The 12,447-nt window shown below is 43.0% G+C and overlaps 1 pseudogene; it reads right to left on the bottom strand.

Moving 5' to 3' along the window:
• Positions 1-12,447, bottom strand: part of LOC139369349 (VPS10 domain-containing receptor SorCS1-like) — a 386,048-nt pseudogene that overhangs the window by 56,788 nt on the left and 316,813 nt on the right.

Genomic DNA, 12,447 nt, shown 5'->3' with positions numbered 1-12,447 from the left:
TTTTGTACCTGTTGCATCCAGCATCTTCACAAGGTCCTTTGCTGCTGTTCTGGGAATGATTTGCAAATTTCGCACCAAAATACATTATTTTTTCGGAGACAGAGTGGTATGATGAGTGGTATGATGGCTGCGTGATCCCATGGTGTTTATACTTTGTACTATTGTTTGTACAGATGAACATGGTACATTCAGGCGTTTGGAAATTGCTCCCAAGGATGAACCAGACGTGTGGAGGTCTACAATATTTTTTCTGAGGTCTTGGCTGATTTCTTTGGATTTTGACCTCCAATAAAATGATGTCAATTAGCCTATCAGAATCATCTAAAGCCATCATTTTCTGGAATTTTCCAAGCTGTTTAAAGGCACAGTCAACTTGGTGTATGTAAACTTCTGACCCACTGGAATTGTGATACAGTGAAATAATCTGTCTGTTAACAATTGTTGGAAAAATGACTTGTCATGAACAAAGTAGATGTCCTAACCGACTTGCTGACTTGCCAAAACTATAGTTGTTAACAAGAAATTTGTGGAGTGGTTGAAAAACGAGTTTTAATGACTCCAACCTAAGTGTATGTAAACTTCCGACTTCAACTGTACCTTTTCTTATTGGACATATCTGAAAGCTGCCTATTCAGTCATTTTTAATGGTTTTCTTTCTGTAACAATTTAGGGACTGAATGGAAATACAACAATCCACAGCAGGAGAGTGTAACAATATGTTGAACTTTGAACTATGATACATTTCAATTGGGAAAGTATTCATAGATAAGTCTGAAATGAGAACGTTCCTACCACAACAGACTCATTATTACAAATGCCCAGAAAATACTGTATGTTGTATTATACAGTACACTTACTTTCAGTTACGCAATTACTCTAACCTTCTCACCTAACAATACCACTTCACGATTCTCACAACATGAAATAATTACCAGACTCGATATCCATTGCATTCGACATCCACCTGTACAGTGAAATCCCATTTCAGATCATTATAATATTGCATAATGTTACTTTATTAACACTAATTCCTGTCAGTGGTCATCATATGATTTCACCATACAGCACATCATTAAGACCACAATCAAGCATCTATTAAGGGGATGGAGATGTCACGACTTCCGCCCGAAGTTGGCTCCCCCGCCTGTTCGGGCGGTGATCGGCGGCCGTCGTCACTAGCCGCCACCGATCCCTTTTCCTTTTTCTGTTTGTTTTGTCTTATTAGTTGCACCTGTGTCCTATTATGTTTTGCTGATGGGCGTCCTTATTTAAGGCTAGCAAACCCGCCCTTGTTTTGCGCAGGATTATTCTAGTGTGACGTGGTGTTGGGTGTGTTCGTGCTCCAGACTGGGTACCCTGTGTTTTGGGTTGGTCCGTTAATTTCGCGCCCTGTGTTTGGGCATTGTATTTTGGTGCCACATTAAAGTGCACTTCTCCCTTGGAACTCTCTGCTCTCTGCGCCTGATTCCTACCTCACACACCTAGTCCCGCGTGACAGGAGAGGGAAGAGGAGCATGCTTGCATTATCAAATCAAATCAAATGTATTTGTCACATACACATGGTTAGCAGATGTTAATGCGAGTGTAGCGAAATGCTTGTGCTTCTAGTTCCGACAATGCAGTATTAACCAACGAGTAATCTAACTAACAATTCCAAAACTACTACCTTATACACACAAGTGTAAAGGGATAAAGAATATGTACATAAAGATATATGAATGAGTGATGGTACAGAGCGGCATAGGCAAGATGCAGTAGATGGTATCGAGTACAGTATATACATATGAGATGAGTATGCAAACAAAGTGGCATAATTTAAAGTGGCTAGTGATACATGTATTACATAAAGATGCAGTAGATGATATAGAGTACAGTATATACGTATAGATATGGGATGAATAATGTAGGGTATGTAAACATTATATTAAGTAGCATTGTTTAAAGTGGCTAGTGATATATTTTACATCAATTCCCATCAATTCCCATTATTAAAGTGGCTGGAGTTGAGTCAGTGTGTTGGCAGCAGCCACTCAATGTTAGTGGTGGCTGTTTAACAGTCTGATGGCCTTGAGATAGAAGCTGTTTTTCAGTCTCTTGGTCCCAGCTTTGATGCACCTGTACTGACCTCGCCTTCTGGATGATAGCGGGTTGAACAGGCAGTGGCTCGGATGGTTGTTGTCCTTGATGATCTTTATGGCCTTCCTGTAACATCGGGTGCTGTAGGTGTCCTGGAGGGCAGGTAGTTTGCCCCCGGTGATGCGTTGTGCAGACCTCACTACCCTCTGGAGAGCCTTACGGTTGTGGGCGAAGCAGTTGCCGTACCAGGCGGTGATACCACCCGACAGGATGCTCTCGATTGTGCATCTGTAGAAGTTTGAGTGCTTTTGGTGACAAGCCAAATTTCTTCAGCCTCCTGAGGTTGAAGAGGCGCTGCTGCGCCTTCTTCACGATGCTGCCTGTGTGGGTGGACCAATTCAGTTTGTCTGTGATGTGTACGCCGAGGAACTTAAAACTTACTACCCTCTCCACTACTGTCCCATCGATGTGGATAGGGGGGTGTTCCCTCTGCTGTTTCCTGAAGTCCACAATCATCTCCTTAGTTTTGTTGACGTTGAGTGTGAGGTTATTTTCCTGACACCACACTCCGAGGGCCCTCACCTCCTCCCTGTAGGCCATCTCGTCGTTGTTGGTAATCAAGCCTACCACTGTTGTGTCGTCCGCAAACTTGATGATTGAGTTGGAAGCGTGCGTGGCCCCTTGTGGGGCCCCAGTGTTGAGGATCAGCGGGGTGGAGATGTTGTTACCTACCGTCACCACCTGGGGGCGGCCCGTCAGGAAGTCCTGTACCCAGTTGCACAGGGCGGGGTCGAGACCCAGGGTATCGAGCTTGATGACGAGTTTGGAGGGCACTATGGTGTTAAATGCTGAGCTGTAGTCGATGAACAGCATTCTCACATAAGTATTCCTCTTGTCCAGATGGGTTAGGGCAGTGTGCAGTGTGGTTGAGATTGCATCGTCTGTGGACCTATTTAGGCGGTAAGCAAATTGGAGTGGGTCTAGGGTGTCAGGTAGGGTGGAGGTGATATGGTCCTTGACTAGTCTCTCAAAGCACTTCATGATGACGGAAGTGAGTGCTAGTAGTCGTTTAGCTCAGTTACCTTAGCTTTCTTGGGAACAGGAATAATGGTGGCCCTCTTGAAGCATGTGGGAACAGCAGACTGGGATAAGGATTGATTGAATATGTCCGTAAACACACCAGCCAGCTGGTCTGCGCATGCTCTGAGGGCGCGGCTGTGGATGTCGTCTGGGCCTGCAGCCTTGCGAGGGTTAACACGTTTAAATGTTTTACTCACCTCGGCTGCAGTGAAGGAGAGTCCGCATGTTTTGGTTGCGGACCGTGTCAGTGGCACTGTATTGTCCTCAAAGCGGGCAAAAAAGTTATTTAGTCTGCCTGGGAGCAAGACATCCTGGTCCGTGACTGGGCTGGTTTTCTTTTTGTAATCCGTGATTGACTGTAGACCCTGCCACATACCTCTTGTGTTTGAGCCGATGAATTGCAATTCTACTTTGTCTCTATACTGATGCTTAGCTTGTTTGATTGCCTTGCGAAGTGAATAGCTACACTGTTTGTATTCGGTCGTGTTTCCGGTCACCTTGCCCTGATTAAAAGCAGTGGTTCGCGCTTTCAGTTTCACGCGAATGCTGTCATCAATCCGCGGTTTCTGGTTTGGGGATGTTTTAATTGTTGCTATGGGAACGGCATCTTCAACGCACGTTCTAATGAACTCGCTCACCGAATCAGCGTATTCCTCAATGTTGTTTGACGCAATACGAAACATATCCCAGTCCACGTGATGGAAGCAGTCTTGGAGCTTGGAATCAGATTGGTCCAAATGGAGTCGTGGTCAGCTTTTCCAAAAGGAGGGCGGGGGAGGGCCTGATGGATCGAGGAACAATTGCACTCGAGGCAAGGATGAGGTCAATTAGATGGAAATAATTAAGCTCAAATGCATCATGATCATTTGGTGTGAAAAGGTGTGTTATTAAATATATACATTGTTATGTTGGGGTTATGTTAAGTGTGTTGCATTTTCAAAACCTCTGTACAACATACTGGTCCTGTTGCGTTGAAGTTAAAATGATGTTGTGTAAGAAAACATTTTTCCTAGAAGTTATGTTGCATTGAACAGTCAAAGCTACGAGTTACAAATTCTGTCTCGCGAAATTGAGTATGTTGTGTTTTTGCAGCCTCTATATGTACAATATGCTGGTCCTGTTGAGTTGGAGTGGAGTCAGGGATATGATGTGTGAAGTCGGATACATACAGACAGGCTCATCTCTAAGAAGTTTCAGCATCTAGCATCCAGGCATCTGTAGGCTGTAATTTTACATCACATTGCTCTGCTGCGGTAGCAGAGCCGAAGACATAACTTTTCTGAATTCCATCCAGACCTTTGACTGAGCGATTAAGTGACAAGGTGCATACTGCGAGTGTTTCTTCAGTAAGCATACTATAAATGCCCTTAGGAAAGATCTGCAGTATGGGAGATCATTTTTTGGCTACCTACACAAAAGTTGAAAAGGGTACACCAAGGCAAATTCCCCATTGATCACATGCTAATGAAATATCCCACTTGGGCGCTTTATATGCAAATCATTGCACAATGCAAATCAAACGCTTCTGTGTTTCCACACCTGTGTACCTATTTGATAAGACTGAATAATTAATGAGCAATAAACTGCTCAACCGCCAAGTTAAGATATTTAGATGAAGAGAGGAGGCAGATCTGAATAACTTTGAAGAAAGTATTGCTGCGAGAGTTCAATTATCATTGTTAGGATTACACTGTAAACAGTCTGGCTTCATTTTGCTCACATCCCTGAATCATCCCATTGAGATATGGGACCGCTCTTTTGAAGATTATTCACAGGAATTAATGATCTCCTTCCATAGTTTAAGGTCAGGGCGTTCAATAAAATTGACAGGCTGACTTTCAGATACTTGAAGGCGTTGGCGGGTGTCTTGACCTTTATTGAAAAGTCAGCATCTGTCCTGCCATTTGGGCCAACAGCATGGACACTGTGGTATAAACAGACTCTAACGGTCTCTCCGGAGCTGTGATCTCAATTAACAATAGAGAGGAACAGAGCAAAGTTTATGGGTATGAACTAACATGTTCTGGAAGTTTCTGACTAGTATTTAGACTGATCTCTCTCCAACTCTGTTTCTACATGTTTTCTCTCGACCTCCCTCTCTCTTGGTCCCACCAGGTCTCATTTGAACAAAGTCGAATATGATCTTTTGTGCTCTTGTTTTGATTATACGGAATCCCAGCACTGTGGCAACCGTCATAGCAACCCAGCCAAGAAGGAGAGGTCCCATACAACGGGTGAGTTACTGCTCTAACTGCGTTCTCACAGCGGAGGGACATGACTCGGCTGAACGAATGCCAGGGCACATCTCAGAGGCTTCGGGATGTCAATGTTTTCCTAACACCCAGGACTATTTACTCCTCTTAATGACTACACCTGACTTCAAATGCTGAGAAAACACTTGGATTTCTTATCCTTTTTCCTGCCCTGTAACTCATTTTGAAGACCTTCACTGTTGGATTATGTATTTTGTTAGATGTTGAAATATCTATTTTCTAAGTCAATTCATTTTGGATTATTTTTGGAGACTGACTCTCAGTAGCGGACTTTTCTCTGCTCTATAACTAATTAAAATGAGCTTTGAGATTAAATAATGTCTTAGGTTGGATACTGGATATCTATTTTGAAAGATTTTGTCACTTTGATTTCCCAGCAACTGACTCATAGCTTGACATGCAACAGTACTGGACCATTTAAAGGACATTGCTAATCTTCGCAGATATTCAAAGAGTAAACCAGCTTGCTTTCTCTAGCCTCAAGGAAAAACCAGACACACCAGTTGTCATTGTCAGACTTATTTTAGTCAGAACTTCTTTCTGAAAACCTCCTCAAACATGAAGGGTGGATTAGTTTTGTGCTCTGACGAGAGTTATTAAGCTTGAAATCCCATTGCCAGCTTCAACACTCTATCTGTATGTGGCGATCTAAACAATCTCAATTACTGGAGTTAAACATGGTGCGGTATTATATGTTACTAACAATAATCCAAATGTGAATTGAACAGAACAAAAAAAAAGATGAAGATTGAATCCTCCCTTGTTACCCAATGGAAAACAAATGCTGTGCTGAAACATATGGAAAAGAAGCAAGGGTTTTATAGTTTTCATTAAATGTAGCTCTTGGAATAAAAAAACACAGAACATTAAATTAGGAAAGCCTGTCCATTGTATCATCTCCCTCTCTCTCTCTCTTTCTCTCTCTCCCTTGTCGTCACCTTGACTCACGCAACAGGTTCCACAAACACACGCAGGAGCCGCCTCAATATAATCTTACAAGAATCATTCAACTTTTAATGTGTTGACACACAAAATTGCCTGAAAGGACCGTACGCTCTTGCTGAGTCACTACTATAGTCACCACTAGCAAAACGACAAGAAAAACAGCAACCAAAGTAATGAATGAAGATAACCTGTAAAATATATTGATGGTGGTTATGGCTTATAACTTCAAAGAGTAGAGACAAGTCTTCGTTCACCTGGGGCGCCCTGCCCAATGCCCAGTAGTGCAATTCTGCTTTGTGTCCAGCAGTCTTGTACAAAGCAATGTGGGAGACAGAAAGAGAGAAGGCGCAGGGAGAGAGAAAGATGGAAGAGAGAGAGAGAGAGAGAGAGAGTAGAACAGAGAAAGAGGGTGGGGAGAGACTGCACTATTGTTCCTATGATGAATCTGAGTACCTGTCATGGGAGGGAAGTGAGATATGAAGGAGATATGAAGAAAGAACTGTCTTACCTCCACAAGGTGCTCTCTGTAACTCTCCCCAGGTGAAAGTCGATGAGTTTGGTCAGAATCAGGATCACCTGGAAACAAAACACACGTTTTAAGTATGTAATAAGCCTTTAAATAAATCAAATCTATTAGATAATAAACATTTAGGAACAACACAGGTTATTCTCTCAGAAGACAAGACAGACTGGACAAACTAATCTATATTCCCTTAGAAGAACACCAACCTACATATTCCATAAAAAAAACAATCAAAAGCAGCATAAACACCAATAACCGGTGTTTGTTGATATATTGGCATGTTATGATTGTCCCTTCGGCTCTGTCTCTAACACAACACTAGTCAAGAGGCACTTTGCCAGCCTGTATACCCACTTTGAACCCTCTCTCTTGATCCCTCAGTGCTGCCAGGCTTGGCCCCTGACAAGCACAATCCTTCTGTCAGTCTCTCTGTTCCTATAGCTTTCATCTGAGCGGTTTGCAGAGCAGGAAAGAGAGAGAGAGGAGGGAAGGGGGTCTTTGATAACCCACTGAACAGGGTAACGGGTGAATCACAGACCAAGATGGCCGACCATATTCTAGAGACCCAAAGGTCAGATTTGATATCAAAACAGAGGACCAGAAAACTCATGTCACTTCAGACTTAAAAAAAACTATCACTGAATCCCAAATCAACCCTTATACCTCCTCTCTAGGCACTCCTGTATGAAATGTTTAACTTGTAGGGTGTTTGTCATTTCCATTTTGAAAATTCAAACTAGACTTTTTTCCTTACGATGTATGAACCCTTAAAAAATATCTATTTATAATCCACATAATCATTCACATTCCTGTTGCTGCAGGATTATTTTCCTGCTGTATCAAACTGCCTCAAATGAATGCAAGCAGTACGGCCAAAATCCCTCCCAGCCTATTAGAAGGCAAATTGTTAAAAAGTTATTAAAATTCTGCTTAAACCTATTTTACATCTACAGGAGAGGCTAGTGGGTAGAAAGGTCCAAGGGGCTGATTTGGGATTCAGTGTATGCTCCCCTGATTGGTAGGCTATTGATACAACCAGAGCACATATGGCATCTACAGAAGAAACAAACAGCGTTATACTGGTGAAACACTGTCTTTATATAAATGCCACAACACTCAGATGGTCACAACGTCATTAGCGAATGACAATACCACCAGTATAATGCGTTATTTTTTTTGTACCATCATCTTTGATATTCAAGCGAAAGGCCATAATGTATTATTCCAGCCCAGGCCAAATTAGACTTTGGCCACTTGATGACTGCAGTGTACTGTATGTGAAAAGTGTTAGACTGATCCAATGAACAATTGCATATTTGTTCACAATGTTGTCTCAAGACTGCCCAAATGTTCCTAATTGGCTTATTAATACATTTTCAAGTTCATAATTGTGCACTCTCAACAAAAACAATAGAATGGTGTTATTTCACTGTAATAGCTACTGTAAATTGGACAGTGCAGTTAGATTAACATATCAGATATGTCTATGTCCTGGGAAAATGTTTTGTTACTTACAACCTCATGCTAATCACATTAGCCCACGTTAGCTCAACCATCCCTCGGGGGGGGGGGGGTACACCGATCCCGTAGAGGTTAAATACAAAAACATGAAACAGAATAAATGCTATTTTCGCAGCAGTTGCTTTGTTTTCTAATGCTACAAACCAAATAGAATCTGGCTTTTTTTATTTGCATGCTTGTGTCTTGTTAGCTCCCCCCCCCTCTTTGCACCAAGCGAATGCTACCTTAAAGCGAACCGACAAGCCTGACTTGAGTCACTTCGCTGTAAGGTGATTTTCCATCTGTCTCTCTTTGTCTTGCCTGACTACATTTAAAGAGATACATCAGGAAAATGGAACTCAGGAGGGCGAAAGGAATAAAGCCAACACCAGTTGTTAGACTGTGGTCCATGTGTACAGGCTCCAGGATTGGCTTCACTAGCTTGTCTGGCCCTTAAGAGCCCCAAGGACTGGCCTGGACCGCAGTTATTTGCACCCCATCACTGTGAGGTATTGTTTGTTTTGTGACGCACGTCTTTCAGAGCTCTGTTTTTCCCGTGATTTACTCCTCCCGTGTATGATAGTTATTGACTGCCTCACTAACGACGAATTGTGCCTATCGGATTTTCTGTTATCTACCTATTGCATGATCTCCCGGACTACATTGCTAGCCTTTTCCCTGCCTGTACTGTTGCCCTTTTGGACCCCCTGTGTATGAACTTCTCCCTGGCCCTGGACCCAGCTACTTGCCTCCTCCTGTGGTCCTTTCAATAAACACCTACTGCTCCCTGCGCTTGAAACCAGCTCTGTCTCCCCTCGTGTTCATTACACTAGGGAGCCACTGATGCTTCTCTCTGAGAGATAGTGCCACCACCCCAGGGCACATCTCCTCTTCCTAAGACTGTGAGCAGACGGTTCGGGCCAAGCAAGATTGCACTGAAAGGAGAAGACAATGTAGAGAGAGAAGAAGATTAACATGCAAGAAGACAATTGGATTAATGCCATGCTTGTAAAATGCAAAGCAAAACTGAGTTTTTCTTGGACAGTTGGAATTGTGTGTGCGCTTGCATGTTCGTGCTTAAGAGTGTGTATGTGTGTGTGGAGGTTCCTGCAAGGGTCTGATGTTGTCAGACAAGCTTGCTCTTCTTTTCCAGGGGGTGGCACCACACAGACAGGGAGCAGTCCCCCTCCATGACAGCATGAATTGAAAATTCACATCGAATAACTGGGGCACCAGCTGAAATCCCAGAGAATACTTTTGTCCTGTCAGCTTGTATCACCCTCATGAACATCTTAATCATGTCTCCGAGAATGCCCTACTCGCTCACCCGCAAACGGAATACAAACAGTGAAAACATTAAATGTGGGGCGGTTGCGAAAAATGCTGAACTTTCAGCAAGTCCTTGTAACATGTTGTCAAGTTGGTTTGCCAATCTTTTTTGTTTCACTAGGCGTCCATTTAAGTACACTCTCCCCTCTTCAAAACCCCCAATTGGCAATGAATGGAAGAAAATGTCAGCGGCGTTACACTCCGAATGCCCTGGTTGCTTCGCAAAATATTTTATTTGCATAACAAAATGTCCCATATCCACAAAGACCAATTCAAGGTGCCAAACGCACATTTAAATGCTGATTTTAGCTCTGCAGCGTGCTAATGATACGTTGCTAATGACTTTGAGAGTACAGTTAATCACTCCTTCAAGCCAGTCAGAAGTTTAATTGTATTAGCCCTGCGAATTGCTGGTGTCTATCGCCGGGGTCAATGCTATGTGGCCCGGTAACAAGTACACTAAATTAAATATGCTTTTCCATAGTGAATACTTAATGAATATCTAGTCCCTCAGGAGTGTTGAATCAGTATGGCGTGGCGAAGAAGCCTGGCTAATAAAATTCACCTCAGAATGTCTGTCTACTTGTGGATAACTGGCGCTGCATGTGACGACGGTGTTCATGGTTGAATGAACCATACAGAAGCTGTGTTATTGAACATCTCACATGTCAAAGAATAATCATTAAAACTTAAATGTAGTGTGGGGAACATTAGTTGACCATTTTATTCTAATATATTTTTCTTGAGACACCTGTATGTTAATGAGACTTCTGCCTGTTTACACCGATTCTTCTCATTCAAAGACTTCAGTACCTGTTCTACTTGATTCCGCGCAACGTAGCTACACTGTATACGCCCCATAACCACACTACTGATCAGGTCCACTCTACTCTTAAGTCCCAGGAACAGCACAGACAGCACAGACAGAGATCCTCAAATGCAGCAGAGACAAATGTAAGTGCAGATGGCAGCCAAACGAAACGTTGATCTTTATCCAAAAGTGATTAAGGCCCCCAGCCTTTTAGTAATGTGTCAGCGGCCAAGCAATTACTACATCAAGTGGCGGGAGAGGCCTGTTAATGAGAAAGGGAGATGTTTGATGGCTCTATCAGGGCACACACACTCCACAAATGGAGAGGTTTGATGGTTCTACCCTCGTGGTGTGTGCGCGCACGTGTGTTTTATGTCGCCTGTGGTTGGAAAACAGGATCCCTTTTCCTGTCATGATTTTCCTTGACTGACATGTATGCTTTAGAGCTGGTGGTAAGTGCATTTACTAAGCGCTTTTCCAAATGGCCCCCACACAACTACTTATAGCTTCCAATTGGCTCATTCATCCCCCCTCTCCCCTGTACCTATTCCTCAGGTTGTTGCTGTAAATGAGAATGTGTTCTCAGTCAACTTACCTGGTGAATAAATAGTGAGATAAAAAAAGTGTCTGTATGTGTGTGTACATAGAGTACATTTGTGTGTGTGAGAGATGCTGCATGAGCTTGTAGCACTACGCCTAAACTCTGATAAAACAAGGGGGAATGCTGGATTTTAAAAAGTCTGTTAGGTAGCATGTTTAGCATGTTTAGATGGTAAGGGAAATGTTGGGAGATATCCCATTAAAATGTAACACACTGTGCAGCTTTAACAATTTTTACCAACGGTCTCATATACATACATACATAGACATACTCAAGCACACACATACACACACCAGTGGAGGCTTGTGGGAGGAGATATACGAGGACAGGCTGTGGACCGGGTGGTGGATGGGTGTAATCCCATGGGTTACGGTTTGGGATAGGGTTCAAACATTAAGTTTAACCAGTGTCCATAACCGGCATCGAACACACAACCTTCGGACCCAGAGTCATATCTGTTCGATGCCAGTCGTAGACACTGGTTTTAATTGTTTTTTTGAACCCTATCCCAAACCTTAACCCTTACCTTAACCATTCAGAATGAGTGCCTAAACTTAACCCTTAACTTAGAAATGCAACGTTTGGTGAAATGGAACGATACTGAGCAGCAGGAGAAACAAAAACACTTCTAAATTTGATGGTTGGAGCAACCTCAAAGTTTGATGTTTTTTAAATTCTGCAGTGAGACAGTGAGAGCTTGTTGTGCACGCAGGCCAGCACACACACAGTTAATGTTTTTGGCCTTCAGCTGATACAGCACTCATCTTCTTTATAACATCCTTATTGATTCTCCTCATTCACAGCAAAGGAAGATATATACAGTAGTGGTCTGTGGAGCCAGCCCAAGGATAACCTTACAAATCATTACCTTTTAAATACTGCCAGCTGGAATAAAGAGCTTCATAAACAGACAGGAAATACGGTATGAGAGAGTTGGTCTGGATGGAGCTCTACCTGTTCACATCATAGTGATGATGATTATTGTTGCCTTAGTTATGGAGAACTAGGAAGGTAGCCAAGCCATGGTTTCCTTATGGAGTTCTACCTCTCTCCCTCCCTATTTTCTCCTCTAACATTCCTTTCCCTATGTCCGTGCCTCTCCTTGCTGCCTCTTTCTCGCTAGTTCTTTCCCTTCTAAACTCCATTTCTTTCCCCTACCTCCACCTCTATCTGCCCTCTTCTGTCCTCCTTAAAATGTATCTCTCTCCCTCCCACACATCCCTCTCTCCCGTCTTGCTCGTTCTCTCTCATCCAAGCCTCTCTCCTCTGTCATCGTATCCTCTCTCGCCCTCCCTTCCTCTGTCCTTTC

The sequence above is a fragment of the Oncorhynchus clarkii genome, chromosome 17 (assembly GCF_045791955.1).
Source record: "Oncorhynchus clarkii lewisi isolate Uvic-CL-2024 chromosome 17, UVic_Ocla_1.0, whole genome shotgun sequence".
Taxonomy (NCBI): domain Eukaryota; kingdom Metazoa; phylum Chordata; class Actinopteri; order Salmoniformes; family Salmonidae; genus Oncorhynchus; species Oncorhynchus clarkii.
The sequence above is the reverse complement of the archived record's forward strand: the minus strand, read 5'-3'. Positions and strand labels throughout refer to the sequence as shown.